The sequence below is a fragment of the Mytilus californianus genome, unplaced genomic scaffold (genome assembly GCF_021869535.1).
Source record: "Mytilus californianus isolate M0D057914Y unplaced genomic scaffold, xbMytCali1.0.p SCAF_25, whole genome shotgun sequence".
NCBI lineage: Eukaryota > Metazoa > Mollusca > Bivalvia > Mytilida > Mytilidae > Mytilus > Mytilus californianus.
In genome coordinates this window covers 55699-72801 of record NW_026262674.1, presented here as the reverse complement: position 1 = coordinate 72801, position 17103 = coordinate 55699, and positions in this window count along the sequence as shown.

Below are 17103 nucleotides of genomic sequence, written 5' to 3'. Positions count from 1 at the left end.
AATAAGGCAATTTATTCAAGAATATAAAAGTGTGTCTGACCTCTTTTTAAACTTTCTGCTTTCAATTAGGGCAGCAATCAGTGAGAAAGAGAAATCAATACATATTCAAGAAAGGGACACCAAAAAGTCCAAAGATGAAGCAATTTTAAAAACAACACGAGAACAACCGAACAATTATACTTAGACGTAGGTCAACTTTGGAACTTAAACTAATGGAACGGTTCAGATTAATTAAAAGTAAATATTTGATAGAAGTGATTGTTAGTTTACACTTTGATTGATTGATTGTTGTTTGCTTTACGCCGCATTAGCACAGAAAGGCTATATCGTGGCGAGAGCTAATTCGAATATTATAACAATTTAAGGTATATTTTTAAAATCAGACAAAAGGTCTTTCAATAAACTAAAATTCTAGACTAAAGCAAATTGATTATTTACAAATAAAAATCAACACTAAGATAACGTGATAAAAATTAAAATCGTTTTAAATATAACAACATTTTTATATTTTATAATATATTCCAATTTCTTTTAAGAATGAAACAATATTTGTAAATGGAATATTATTAAATAAATCATACATATTATTGACATTGAAATGCTTCTTCCGAATATCAGCAAAGTCAATACAATTGATTAAAACATGTTTAATAGTATACTTGCAGTTACAAGGTATACATTGTGGTTCTACTTCATTTTTTAAAAGATATTCGTGTGTTATTCTAGTATGACCAATACGACATCTAGAAATAACACACTGATCTTTTCTGCACATACAATTATTGAAAGGTTTACATAAATTAGGTTTAATTTCATGTAATTTATTACCATCTTTTTTACTCCATTCATTTTTCAATATATTAAAAACATATTCTCTAATATTAGATTTAAAATCGGTATATGGTATATCACAGTTAGATAAAGGGTCACCCAGGGCATTCTTTGCCTCAAGGTCTACATCTGTGTTTCCAAGGATTCCAACATGACTCGGCACCCATAGAAATAAAATTTCTTTAAGAAGAATTTTTAAATTCCTCATTACATATAAAATTTTGAGAATTGTTGGGTTTTTAATTTTAGTATTTTGTATAGCTTGTAAGCATGAAAGTGAATCAGAACATATAATAAATTTGGATTTATCTGAAGAAGCAATAAATTTCAAAGCCAAAACTATTGCTTCTGCTTCAGCAGTAAAGATCGATGCATCAAATGGCAAACGGAGAGTTGCAGCTCTGTCCCTGAAGACAGCAGCAGATGCAACTCTGTCACCATCTTTTGATCCATCAGTATAGACAGTTGAAAAATCTGAATAATTGGCTTTGATTTCAGCATAGTGTTGCTGAATTAAAAGAGGATTTGTTTTATTTTTATTGTGTTCACGGAGATCAAATATCATTTTTGGTTTGGGGAGTTCCCATGGAGGACATTTGCAAGTTTCAACTTGAGCAACAGATTTTAAATCAAAAGAAGCTAAATGTGATTTTAAACGTATACCTAACGGAGGAATTTTATTTTCATGTTTTGCAAAAATATCTTCATAAATTGGATTAAAAACACAGCTGTAGGCAGGATTATCTGAGTAGGCTTTTAGTTTGACAGCATATTGAAGTCCAAGCTTCAAACGGTTTACACTTTGACTTTATAACTTCATATGCTATGCAAAAAGAACGGGGGATCATCTGTGTCCCATGGACACATTCCAAATTTATTTACGCTTTTAATGTTTAGTGGAAAAGCCCCATGTCTGTTTTACAAATTATTTTTGGTCAGTGCCTTAGAAAATTTGTGTTTTACCTGCAAAGAAAGTTTGTTAAACAGTATGTTTTTTTTTTATTCCTTTCAGGTCGTTCGCCAGAATGACCATCAGTTGATCAGGGCAATCAATGAATATTGTGATGGAAATCCAACAGAAGAAACGGAGGCAATTCTAAAATGTCTTGATAGACCATTGAAAAATATTCCAAATAAAGATATTCAATATTTGTTCGGTACAAATTTCGATGTTTAATTTATGAACCAAGAAAAATTGGATGAACTAATTTCAGATCCTCCATATTTATTTTAGATCTTTGGAACAAGAATAGTTCGACCTTATGCGTAAAAGTGCAGCCTGTAAAGTGTTATCAGTAAAAGTTGGGGCACCCGTGATTTTAAACCGAACTATTTCAGGGCTGTATAATGGATGCTTGGGACACATTTCTTCCTTATCAAATTAATCTATAGTTGTCAGTTTAAATGGAAGTCTAGTTCAGTTTTTTTGAGGTATATGACCCAGTAACTAAAACTATTTTATTCCCGTGCTTGCATTTCCTATCATGATTTTCTTGATAGAGGGTTGCTACTCACAAGGAAACTATTAAATCAAGAGTTCCAAATGGTAAAGTTAAAATCATCCCTTAGTAAATTTTGCAGACGCCATCACGAGTTGGTTGACCGTTATGGTATAACTGTTTCACAAATGATATCGGATATGCTCATTACGCCTTAACTGCAGTCCCCTTCCCTTTCATGAATGTGACCTACCTAATTAATGATTGATTGTTGGTTGTTGGTTGCTTAACGTCCAGTGGCAAATATTTCATGCATATTCAGGACGAGAACAAGTTCACAATAAATACAATAGGTAGGTTCTGTAATAGATTAAGGGGTTAAGGTCGGAGAAATTTAGACTGCCACGGGAAATGAGGGTATATTGGATAGGGACAGAAATTTAGCCTTCCAACAGGTCACCTACGGACCCCTCAAAGAGTTGTTGCAAGGGTTCTTAACGTGCAAAGAGCGTGGCACTCTCTTTACACGAGGCATCGGATTTAACGTCCCCATTCTGACCGGACGTGGCTGCAAATTTGTACATCCCGCACAGCCAAACGGACGCCCCACTTTAGCACGGGTTTTACTGCCGGTCGGAGGAAGACCAATGGTGACCATACTTCTATTCCCCAGTCACCCTTGGGGGGCCCTACCTAATTAGGCTATTTACCGGATTTGTTATAACATGAGCAACACGATAGGTGCTACATGTGGAGCAGGATCTGCTTACCCTTCTGGAGCACCTGAGATCACCCCTAGTTTTGGTGGGGTAAGTGTTGCTTATTCTTTAAATTTCTATGTTGTGTCATGTGTACTTTTGTGTGTCTGTTTGTCTTTTCATTTTTAGCCCTGGCGTTGTCAGTAAATTTTCGATTTATGAGATTGACTGTCCCTTTGGTGTCTTTCGTCCTTCTTTTAGCATCCCGAATGCAATTCCATTGAGGTTGGCTTAAATCGACCTTGTCCTATGGATAATTATATCAGATGACATATTCTGTCGGCTACTTTCTTTAGTGATAATTATATTACACTTTATAAGATTCAACCACTTTGTATAGATAACTAAATAAGATGTAACCTTAATTCGATCACTTTATTGATTTTTTTACTATATTTTAAAATCAATTCAACACATTGATAGTTGTATAGACGAATCTAGAACCGACCACAGCTTTATTGAGAATGTTTTAACATTTTATTGATAGTTGTATAAGTTGTTACCATAAATCTACCAAATTTTATAGATAATTGTATTAGATGTAACAACAAAACCTGCTGCTGCTTTATGATGAGTTTACTACATTTTACAGTACATTTGACGACATTTTTAAAAATTCAATATCTGCAGATTGATGATACTGAAGAACATGGTAATTTATTGGAATACTCAGAAGATGCATTTGAAAAAAATCATGGAATGATTCGATCACGAATATTTCTACAAAATAAGTTGGAAAATAGATATACAGCAGCACAATTTAGTAAAAATGCGATTCTGGAACATATTACTAGTGGTGGTTATTTCTAACAACTGGTATGTAGAATCATGTTTAATGCTTTGATTATTTCTGCTATACAAGAATTCTAAAATGAAACCTGGTTAAAATAGAAGATGAAAATGTGTTTCATGATACATTTTTTTTTTTATGTATTTCCCAAGTTTTCGTTACATTTAAATGCTTTGGTTTTGCTAAGAGTTTGACAGTTATTAATATTTTAGGTATCTCCCAAGTTTTCGTTACATAAGTGTAAGTTAATGAATTGATTTTGCTACGAGTTTGACAGTTAATAATATGTATCCAATGACATAATGTACAGTTTGCTATTAGTTTTACAGTTTATAATATAATATTTATCTAATGAAATAATTGGCAGTAAGTATTTGATTTTACTTTAATGTATAAACAGAATTATTATTGTAGTACATTTTTCCAAGCTCCTAAATGAACCCCACCATAAATCGCTCAAAGAATTTAATTAAAAAAGGAGTTTATATAATGATAAAAATCAACATTCAATAATCTGATGAATCTTTTGCGTCCGGTGTAAATACAAAATTTAATCCTGGTATCTGTGGTGAGTTGATTTATCTAGAAGGTTCAATTCCTGACTTGTAGGCTGGTAAAAATTAAAAGATTGAGAAAGCGTCAAAAAAAGAAAGCAAAATGTGGATGATAATGGCATAAACGAAAGAATTCCAGAGAATGATGTACATGTGAATGGGGTATAAATACAAGTGTGCTAAAAGTGTAATGTATTATCAAACACTGCATAAATGAAAATAATTTACTTATAGTTTTTTTTTTTATGCTGCAAATGATCAATTCATTAGTTTTCAAAAGAATGAAACAGAAGTTCCAGAGAGTGAAACTGTTGTAAACTTATTTTAAAGAAAGTTTGATGTGGATTTTTTCAAATTTGTATAGATTAAAGACAATGAATGTCTACCCCTACCCATTGCATTGTTTTCATCTTAAAATGAAAATTCTAGCACCAAAACATTTAGGGTTTAAAAATATCAGCCCATGTTGTTGGTCAATTTAAATAAGAATTTTGTATTTAAACAGGTAATCATGATTTAATGACACTGAAGATTAGAAATTATAGAGTGTATTTAAATTAATCAAAAATATATTAGAAATGAGGTTTCATTCTTGTTTGAAATATGTATATATACATTTTCAACTCTTTCATAAAAATAATCAAAATTAAGTAACATGAATTATCAGATTAACTCCATTTTTTTCAATATATTTAAAACATATTCTCTAATATTAGATCTAAAATCGGTGTATGGCATATTACAGTTAGATAAAGGGTCCTCCAGGGCATCTTTTTGCTTCCTGGTCTAAAACCGTGTTTCAATGGATTGCAACATGACTCGGTACCCATAGAACATTTTCTCTTTATGAAGAATTTCTCATTACGGATAATATCTTGAGAGTTATTGGGTTTTTTTAATTTTAGTTACGTATGACTTCGATAATACAAAGGCCTGACTGGAGGGTTACGATGCCATGACTGGGGTGTTCGATGTTGACATTTTATATGTAGATGTGATAAATACAATATAACAATTATTATGACGTCTGTATGGGCTGTACTTGAGGACAAAAAGAACAGAATTTATATGTTGTTGTATAATATACTAGCGAGATTGAAAATATTGGCCCATTTTATTTTGGCAAGTGACAACAAATGCAATTTTAAACCTATTTTTTATTTACCTATATGTCTAAAAATAATTTCTGTGAGAAAAAAAAAATAACCATATATGAAGTAATTTCATGAATACTTATAGAATAAAAAAAGTATTGTCACTTTTTATTGTGATCGATATAAATATTATATATATAATTGTCTCCCAAAAATGTGGTCATATATTTTAAATGCTTTGTTTTTATATTTAAGTCTTACATGTGCGGTACTTGTTACAAAGAATTTCTTTCAAGATCAAGCCGGTCAAGACATGTCCGATTTTTCCTCACAAATTATGAACTAGGGTGTGGAGAGTGTACAAAAACATTCAGTTCCCAAGGTTCTTTCAGAAGGCACGACAGAACAGTACACCAGGTAATTATTTGGTACAAAATCTTTAAGCAGTATTAAACATGTGTCGATTTTACATTATTGTAATTTGTGTTATACAAATGTACCAGTGAAATGGAATTACATCATATAATTATTCCATACAAATGAGGGGGGTAGGAGGGGTCCTGATCCCGAAATCGCGGGCTTAAAAACATGGAATCCCGAGGTCCCGAATTTAAAAAAATTTAAATCCCGACATCCCGAAATTCGAAAAAAGAATTCCCGGATCCCGAAAGGATCAATCCCGAAATCCCGAGCTTAAAAACACCCGATCCCGGAGTCCCGATAAAGGCCCTACCCCCCAACAAATGCAGAATGAGATTTCTGATTTTATTTTCGACAATGTTAATGAGAGATATCGTTTTGGTTGCATCTGCAGCCTGATTTCTGCGCCTATCCTTATCAAATGTTATTCGAGTTCAATCATTTATCGAATTTCAATAAAGGTTAAAATTTTATTCAGTTCTTCGGCTATGGATTATATCTTATCAAACAGAAACGAAAATACGCGATATACTATGTCACAAGTTTGAAAAAGGAGTGATCTTTAAACAATTCCATTGCTTTTGTTATAGTTAGTCATGCAGAAGACACATCAGCGAGCAGGCACGTTTGCCTGTGATACCTGCCAGAAAGTGTACGGAAGGAAATAAGACTTGAAAATCTATCTTTCCAGAAAGAATCAGGTAATATAATGTGCCTAACATCACTCGATGACATACAGTTCAATATAGTATCCAACAAAAACCCGTCACTTTAGGTAACACAGAATATGGCACTACTTTTCAACATTTCAAAATCGTATGTACAAGTACCGGCGTGTTGTTGAACATTTGTTTTTGTAAGATTCTATTAGAAATATTAATTGATTACCAATACAAAAAATTGTAAGATAACAACTCATATTTCATTTGTATATTAATACAGGCTAGACCGCCTATCAACGTGCCTTCACCAACACCAGTTGATACAACAGCTCAAGCACTGTCGCCAACTCCAGGTGCAGTTCAAGTTGAAGCAATAGATTTTGAAGATAAGATGGTAATTGACAACAATTTAGACTTGCTAGAAATGGAGCCAATCCGTTTTTAGGTAAGATTTTTTGCTCAGTTGGTGACAGTGTAGAACAAATTAGATAACTTTTGGTTTTATATTTACATGATCATCCATCTTACAATGAAAATGAGCATTGATACATGAAAAATGCTAGCACCAAAACATGTATGGTTTAAAAATATCAGCCCATGGTATTGGTCAATTTAAATGAGAATTTTGTATTTAAACCAGTATTCATGATTTAATGACACTGAAGATTAGAAATTATAGAGTGTATTTAAATTAATTAAATATATATTAGAAATGAGGTTTCATTCTTGTTTGAAAAATATATATACATTTTCAATTCTTTCGTTAACATAATCAAAATTGAGTTACATGAATTATCAGATTAACTCTATTTTTTTTCAAAATATTTAAAACATATTCTCTAATATTAGATCTAAAATCGGTGTATGGCATATTACAGTTAGATAAAGGGTCATCCAGGGCATCTTTTTGCTTCCTGGTCTAAAACCGTGTTTCAATGGATTGCAACATGACTCGGTACCCATAGAACATTTTCTCTTTATGAAGAATTTCTCATTACGGATAATATCTTGAGAGTTATTGGGTTTTTAATTTTAGTTACGTATGACTTCGATAATACAAACGCCTGACTAGAGGGTTACGATGCCATGACTGGGGTGTTTGATATGTAGATGTGATAAATACAATATAACAATTATTACAATGATATGACGTCTGTATGGGCAGTACTTGAGGACAAAAAGAACAGAATTTATATGTTGTTGTATAATATACTAGCGAGATTGAAAATATTGGCCCTTTTTATTTTGGCAAGTGACAACAAATTATGCAATTTTAAACCTATTTTTTATTTACCTATATGTCTAAAAATCATTTCTGTGAGAAAAAAAAATAACCATATATGAAGTAATTTCATGAATATTAATAAAATAAAAAAGTATTGTCACTTTTTATTGTGATCGATATAAATATTATATATATAATTGTCTCCCCAAAACGTGGTCATATTTTAAATGCTTTGTTTTTATATTTAAGTCTTACATGTGCGGTACTTGTTACAAAGAATTTCTTTAAAGATCAAGCCGGTCAAGGCATGTCCGATTTTTCCACACAAAACATGAACTAGGGTGTGGAGTGTACAAAAACATTCAGTTCCCAAGATTCTTTCAGAAGGCACGACAGAACAATACACCAGGTAATTATTTGGTACAAAATCTTTAAGCAGTATTAAACATGTGTCGATTTTACATTATTGTAATTTGTGTTATACAAATGTACCAGTGAAATGATTGATTGATTGATTGATTGTTGGTTGCTTAGCGTCCAGTGGCAAATATTTCATGCATATTCAGGACGAGAACAAGTTCACAATAAATACAATAGGTAGGTTCTGTAATAGATTAAGGGATTAAGGTTGGAGAAATTTAGACTGCCACGGGAAATGAGGGTATATTGGATAGGGACAGAAATTTAGCTTTGCAACAGGTCACCTACGGACCCCTCAAAGAGTTGTTGCAAGGGTTCTTAACGTGCAAAGAGCGTGGCACTCTCTTTACACGAGGCATCGGATTTAACGTCCCCATTCTGACCGGACGTGGCTGCAAATTTGTACATCCCGCACAGCCAAACGGACGCCCCACTTTAGCACGGGTTTTACTGCCGGTCAGAGGAAGACCAATGGTGACCATACTTCTATTCCCCAGTCACCCTTGGGGGAACCAGTGAAATGGAATTACATCATATAATTGTTCCATACAAATGCAGAATGAGATTTCTGATTTTCTGATCGACAATTTTAATGAGATATATCGTTTTGGTTGCATCTGCAGCCTGATTTCTGCGCCTATCCTTATCAAATGTTATTCGAGTTCAATCATTTATCGAATTTCAATAATGGTTGAAATTTTATTCAGTTCTTCGACTATGGATTATACCGTATCAAACAGAAACGAAAATACGCAATATACTATGTCATAATTTTGAAAAAGGAGTGTTTTAGACAATTCCATTGCTTTTGTTATAGTTAATCATGCGGAAGACACATCAGCAAGCAGGCACGTTTGCCTGTGATAACTGCCAGAAAGTCTACGGAAGGAAATAAGACTTGAAAATCTATCTTTCCAGAAACAATCAGTTAATATTATGTGCCTAACATCACTCGATGACATACAGTTCAATAAAGTATCCAACAAAAACCCGTCACTGTAGGTAACACAGAATATGGCACTACTTTTCAACATTTCAAAATCGTATGTACAAGTACCGGCGTGTTGTTGAACATTTGGTTTTGTAAGATTCTATTAGAAATATTAATTGATTACCAATACAAGATGTTTTAAAATAACAACTTATATTTCATTTGTATAGTAATACAGGCTAGACCACCTATCAACGTGCCTTCACCAACACCAGTTGATACAACAGCTCCACTGTCGCCAACTCCAGGTGCAGTTCAAGTTGACGTAATAGATTTTGAAGATAAGATGGTAATTGACAACGAATTAGACTTGGTAGAAATGGTTTTTGATTGATTGATTGTTGTTTGCTTTACGCCGCATTAGCACAGAAAGGCTATATCGCGGCGAGAGCTTATTCGAATATTATAACAATTTAATTATATTTTTAAAATCAGACAAAAGGTCTTTCAATACACTAAAATTCTAGACTAAAGCAAATTGATTATTCACAAATAAAAATCAACACTAAGATAACGTGATAAAAATTAAAATCGTTTTAAATATAACAACATTTTTTATATTTTATAATATATTCCAATTTCTTTTAAGAATGAAACAATATTTGTAAATGGGATATTATTAAATAAATCATACATATTATTGACATTGAAATGCTTCTTCCGAATATCAGCAAAGTCAATACAATAAATTAAAACATGTTTAATAGTATACTTGCAGTTGCAAGGTACACATTGTGGTTCATCTTCATTTTTTAAAAGATACTCGTGTGTCACTCTAGTATGACCAATTCGGCATCTAGAAATAACACACTGATCTTTTCTGCACATTAAATTATTAAAAGGTTTACCTAAATTAGGTTTAATTTCATGTAATTTGTTACCATCTCTCTTACTCCATTCATTTTTCAAAATATTAAAAACATATTCTCTAATATTAGATTTAAAATCGGTATATGGTATATCACAGTAAGATAAAGTGTCACCCAGGGCATTCTTTGCCATTCAATTTTAAAGTCTGGATTTGAAATCTAAGCTATAAAAGATATTTCATAGTAAATTGGAAAAACTCGTAAACTTAGTCACTTGTGCTTCTACTAAAGAGAATGCATCGTTCAAGTGACATGTTGACACCAACAAATAAACATGAAATTTTACTTCGTCAAGCTAAGAAGCACGAGTTTATTGCACAGTTGCACAAAAAATGAGTCCTTCAATTACGTATCAGTTGTAAATGTAGAATGTGGGTTCTCTCCAGGAAAAGTAACCTATCAACGTGCCTTCACCAACACCAGTTGATACAACAGCTCAAGCACTGTCGCCAACTCCAGGTGCAGTTCAAGTTGAAGCAATAGATTTTGAAGATAAAATGGTAATTGACAACAATTTATACTTGCTAGAAATGGAGCCAATCCGTTTTTAGGTAAGATTTTTTGCTCAGTTGGTGATAGTGTAGAACAAATTAGATAACTTTTGGTTTTATATTTACAAAGATCGTTTCCACGAATACAATTATTTATTAAACACATATCACTTGCACGGAACTGAGTGCTAACTGATAAAAAGTTACTTTCTTTATATTCCTTCTTTATTGAATCCCTAATGATCAAGATATAAAACAAGATCACACTATGCATTCTTTTTTCAATGAACACATCCCCCTCCTCTTAATAATGAAAAAAAAACCAAATATACGGACATACTACTTGTTACAGGAGAGACGGTAGTAATTATAAGTAACTCCGGTTCTTTATTTTACAGGTTTCATTAAAAAACAGAGGAAAGAGGTAGGAGTAGATGTGTGTGAGATATTTAGCAGATATGTGGTAGGACTGTTTTCTAGTGCTTTTTTTATGTCAGTGTATAGTTGTTAGAATATTTGATTTTAAAGTGCAACTATAATAATTTTTAGTGCATAGTTTTTAGGTCTATTTTTTGTGCTATATGAGTGTGTAGTAGTTTTTATGTGTTATTTAAAAAGCATGTGTGTTTGTTGTGAAACGAAAGGTATCTAGTGCTAACTGATAAGAATATTAAATATATTTTTATGTTGTTATATGAAAGTGTAGAAGAGTGTATGTTTTAGTGTACGATGGTTTGTTTGAGCTTCTGGGTAACTAATGTTTCTTTCTGTTTTAATTTTAATAATATTTTTTTTCAGGTAAACAGGGCAGTCCCCAGATGATGAAAACAATGGGATTCACCACAGTTTACGCACTTTGAAGATTCAAAGTACATGTTGTTTCCTCGTGTCCTTCGCCAGAACACTTGAAGCATCTCTGCGTAACACGACATTGTTTGGTGCAATGACCAAACGTTTGACAAGTGAAGCATCGAATTGGGTTAGGGATAAACATGTCAACTCTGATTCCGAAACAACCTAAAGTAATAGAGGAAGGAGGAGTTGGAGTTCTAAATGTCTGAAGATATGCATTCAATTTTATTACATATCCATTCTTTTTCATTTCAAATCTTACAACATCAGTTACACCTTGACTGGAAAGTTGCTCACTTATTTCTTCTACGGTCACCAAGGTATTGACTTCTGTCTCGATTGATTTCCTTACAGCTGTTGAAACTGTTGTGAGGAGAGGCAGAAACAAGAAAGTTTGTTATTGTTGTCATTGTAAGCAAAGGCCTAAGAAAATAAAATGTTTGATAACCATTTCAAATTGGATCATAATGTTTAGAAATGCATAGGGTCAAGAAATATAAAGAAAAACATAGAGATTTTTATCTGATGACCTTAAAATTACGTCATAATATGTACTGTTTTCACAAAAACGATGAAAAATACAGAATTTATGCAGTTTTCTGTTTTTATTTCCGTTGTGGAAACATCCTGCGCAGCCGAGAAACAACAAAATAATTTAACAAAAGCTTTATTATAACTATTGGCATAATCTCACCAAATATAAAGTTGTTTCTTGGGTGCGCACATACTTTTTCAATCTAAAATATACTTAAAATTTGATGAAAAAACAAGGTAAATCACGAAATTTAACAAAATATGCAATGAAGTTATTCATTGCAGATTAATGGCTACCGGAGACCAATTAAAAAAATCTTTATCTGTACTGAAAGACACCCAAAATCTTTTTTTTGTTTGTTTAAAACCAAACTGATTGTCACGATATTAATACTTAATTGCAAGCAGTTTAATCTTGCAATAATAATAAGCATGTTAATCTTGCAATAGTTATAAAGTCTTCTGTGAGGATGGTCTTCCAACTTAACAACAAAACCATCACAGGGAGCCAGGAAGTTTATATACCTGTCACACAGAAAAAAATTCAAACAAACCAAAAACAAATCTTAGGCCAGATAGTACCTGTGTTTTGGTTATTGTAATCCATTTATTGAATCAGTAATCCCACTGATCATCTAGATAATATGTTTGAAAATTCAAACCAACCAAAATCAAGAGGCCAGAGAATATTCCAAAAAATGTCATTATGGAAGGAACATTTGACATTCCAATTGACCTGTGCATTGAATATGCTATTGTAAGTCTGTTTGAGAATCAAGAGTAGTCACCTATTACAGAGAGTGAAAGAGGTTTTTTTTTAAACAGTAAAGTTCTCTTCTGCCAAAGTGCAGGCTTATCAAAAGGATTGTGACAAACACGTCCAGCCATTTTTTTTTTGTTTTCTCGGTAATGTTTATTATTATATGATTTTAAAAACAAAAAGCAAATAAATAAATATTGTTACGGAAAAAACTATTTACGGAAAAACTATTATAATCTAACCTTTACAATTATTTTATTATCAAGTTTTTTTTATCCCCCCCCCCTTTTTTCCCCTAAAAAAATTGCCGCGAACGACCCATTTACCCAATATAAATTAGGTCGCCTAAATTAAACAGCTGCTAAAGGTAATGGAGTGAATTTACTAAAGTATATAAGAGAAAAAAACATGAAAGGAATTTAAGTCCCATTCATTTTGGGACGATATCGTAGGTTTCATTATTTTTTCTTGTATTTAGTAGGAATATTGCACACAACTTAACGAAAACAAACAACTCGGGACATGAATGAAGAAACCATACGTTCATACGTCGTCTCCGCCGAAACGTAGAGAATCCGTATAATACTAGTCAAGACAAAGCCAAGGTTATTTGAGGATGCCACTCAGCACCGGTTCCATCAACTGGTGTCTCGTCCCAGTGTGTCTGCCCTTGGAGAGGTGGGGTGGATTTCACGGCAGAGGAGAAATTGCACGCTCGTCAGGGGTGATCTCAGGTGCTCCGGAAGGGTAAGCAGATCCTGCTCCACATGTGGCACCCGTCGTGTTGCTTATGTGATAACAAATCCGGTAAATAGTCTAATTCGGGAGGTCACATTCATGAAAGGGAAGGGGCATGGACATGACTGCATTACCGGATGCGGGAAGCGGGAATATAAAAAGTACCAAGTTGAAGAGCATTGAAAACCAAAAATTCCTTTAAGTTTAACCAAATAAACCTAAGGTTATCGATTCCTGAGAAAGAAAAACCTTAATAATTCTAAAACTTAAATTTGGAAAACAGTTAATTTATAATTTTTTACCATGCCAATGATAATTTATGTTAACGCAGAAGTGCTGACTACAGGGCTGTTGATACCCGAGGAACAATGTATGTATGCGTGTTTCAATTTTAAAAGTGTTTGTACCCCTGTCATGTGGTTATAGGTCTATATGAATACCGGTCAGCGAGAAATCTGAAGCTCGACAGAGGGAAAGTGATCCCGCAGCGGTTACAAACTTCTTAAAGCTTTATACATGTATTTTAGAAGGTAGAAGATCTGGATGCTTCATACTTTGTATATAGATGCCTTATGTTACAGTGTTATCATCAATCACATGTTCATTGTCCTTGACCTCATTTGTATGGTTCAGTGACTACACGAAAACAAAGTTATGGTTTTTTTCTAATAATAATTTTTCTCTTATTATGAGTAACATGATAACTATAGTTTGTGTGCCCGTCAGACAGTTTTCACTTTACCTTATTTCATGGATCAGTTAAGGTTAAGTTTTGGTGGTCAAGTATATATCTTAGGTACTTCAAGCAATTGGTCTTGTATATTTGGTGTATAGAAGGATTGTAATAAGTGCATGTCCAACTGCCAGGTGTCATCTGACCTTGACCTCATTTTCATAGTTCAGTGGTCAATGCTAAGTTTTCTTGGTTAATTATGTTTCTTAAAAAATATCAGCAATATGTCACTTTTGTTTAAATAAACAATCTGTATTTCTATTAAAACAAAAGTTTAAATGTGATAAAAGACCCAGTTGTAAGGGCTAAAACCACTGATTTTTCAAAGAAAATTGTAGATCGCTATAAGTTAAATAGTATTAATAACAACATTATTGTATTTAACATGAAACACAATAAATAAGGAGTTCATCTAAACGAGTTTTAAGATATGCATTCATGTAGTGTTGATATAATACATATTTACTTTCTTAAACATTTAATGTGCTGACAAACCAACTCTTGGTGTGGTTTTTATAATTATATTTTAGGTTTTTCAATCTGACCCAGAGTTAAACAATGCTAGTTCTGATGAGGATATGAATGATGAACCACCACCAATGGAAAATCAAATGAAGGTTGGTTCAATCACAGCATTATTTGAAGTGGATTCATACCTGGCTTGCCCAAAAGCAAGTTGCAATAACACTAAACTAGAATTTTCTAATGAACTTAGTCCGTACAAGAATCACAGGAGTCATCTGAAGAAGGTTGAAAATGATTTGGCATAAGATGACAGTAAATGCGATTACTTTGTGGTGCTTACTTGCTTTCTCACCAAAAATTGTTCCTGCTCATAATTGCTGTGACACGTGCAAAACAATGATCATGTGACGGTGAACAATGTCCTCGCATATTTGATACCTTAACAGATATCAATGAAACGGAAACAATTTCATCAGAAGAAGAAATGCAGAGATTTGTTTCTGACAGTGAACGAAAACTGATTAATCAAAAACTCCATGTCATACAAATATACATTAACATCAGCTTTCTCTGGATTTATTAAAGACTCAAATATAGTGGCAAATTGTAATACAATTTTTACTTCTGATGACATAATGCGCAAGTTCCCAATTGCCGTTGAAATATGTGATATTATATGTGATGTTCTGGGTGACATGGCGACAGGGGACAATACATATACAGGGAGACTGACAGAGCACAAGCCATAGACAGGGAGACTGACAGTAACAGGGGACAAGCAATAGACAGGGAGACTGACAGTAGCACTCTCTGTACACGAGGCTTCGGATTTAACATCCCCATTCTCACCGGACGTGAATGCGAACTTTTTTTTGATACATTCCGCACAGCCAAACGGACGTCCCACTGCGGCAAGCGTTTTACTGCCGGTCGAGAGGAGATCAAGTAATCGTATTTGTTTTTCAATGTTTAATGCTAACTCGCCCAATTTCCCGTAATTCCTGTGCGACGTAACACTTCCAGTATTCACTTCTGACACCGATTTATTTTTTCATGTAGAAATCGTTAGCTGCAGCTCTTCATACAGTAAACGACAAATCTATTTTCCATTACCTGTGTGACGTAAAAAAAATTGTCACTTCATGTCCTGTATATTGCAGACTTAAATAATTATGTCAAATATATTTACACGTCTAGTTATTGAGTTATTGTATTAGCATGATATCGATTACCTTGATAAAAAGAGGGTTTTTTATTTACTGTATTATTCATAGAACGACTCCAAAGGGAGCATGCATTATCCCATCTAGCTTGCCACTTTCTCTTATATAATGCTGTTGTTATTGTTATCATTACTTAGCGCTTATTTAGCTAGTTTGTCAACCTGTTCATTACCTAGGATACCAACATGCGCTGGTATCCATTCTATGGTTACTTCTATTTTTGTTTTGTTTTAGACGGCAAGCTAGTATTTGAATTGGTTCTAGGATATCGGGCCTACTTGATACATTATTTTGTATAGATTGGATTGCACTATATGAATCAGTGAGAATAACAACTTTTTGCCCTGGCTGTTGATTGGAAAATAGCCACTTTAATGATTGATAAATGGCCGTCATTTCTGTGGTGTACACGGAAAGATTGTCCGACGTTCGTTTCTAGCTTGCAATCAACTTTGATGGTATAAGAAAGGCGTATCCAGTTTTACCCGAAGCTGGGTCTTTTGAGCCATCGGTGTAAATTTTTAAATGATTTTTATAAGCATTGTCGATTTACTCTAACGCTTTAGCTTTAATGATATGCGGATTTTCTTTTTTACTGATGCTGTCTTTTATGTTACTGGATGTTTTTGCTTGACCTATAATCTTCTAACTGAAAAAATTAAATTTGCATAATTACATTTTTGAGGGGTTGATGGGTTATTTTCGTCCTTCGTGATCTTGGAATTTTGCTTTCCGTGATGCGTTTTTTCATGGATTTATTATCCATGAATCGTGATTAGTGCATTTTCCGTGACACGTTTTCAATTAAATTTGATAAACGTTCTCTTTGATTAAGGTTTTAAATCGTCTTTTTTTCGTGAACAATGATGAATGTGTTAAACTGTTGTTTTTCGTGATTAGGTTTGTTGTATTTCCTGTGAACTGTGATCAGCAAATATAACATTTCGTGAACCGTGATGACAACCCCCCATTACCCCCTCATTTTTTGGTATTTGAAATAAATCGAAATAAATTCATATTTTATTACAATCAGACTATAATAACATTCCTTACAATACATTCAATAATAAATAATTGGCAATTGATTTCTTGTTAAAAATTCCATCTGTGTGCCTCTTACCCATGGCATGTGAAGTTATGTTATTTGCTAGAAACCAGTCAAAAATTTCTCAAGGAGTAATTATTTATCATGGCAATATAAAGTCTTGCAAAGCATCTTAATTTTATAGACGTGATAGATTATCTATTAATTCT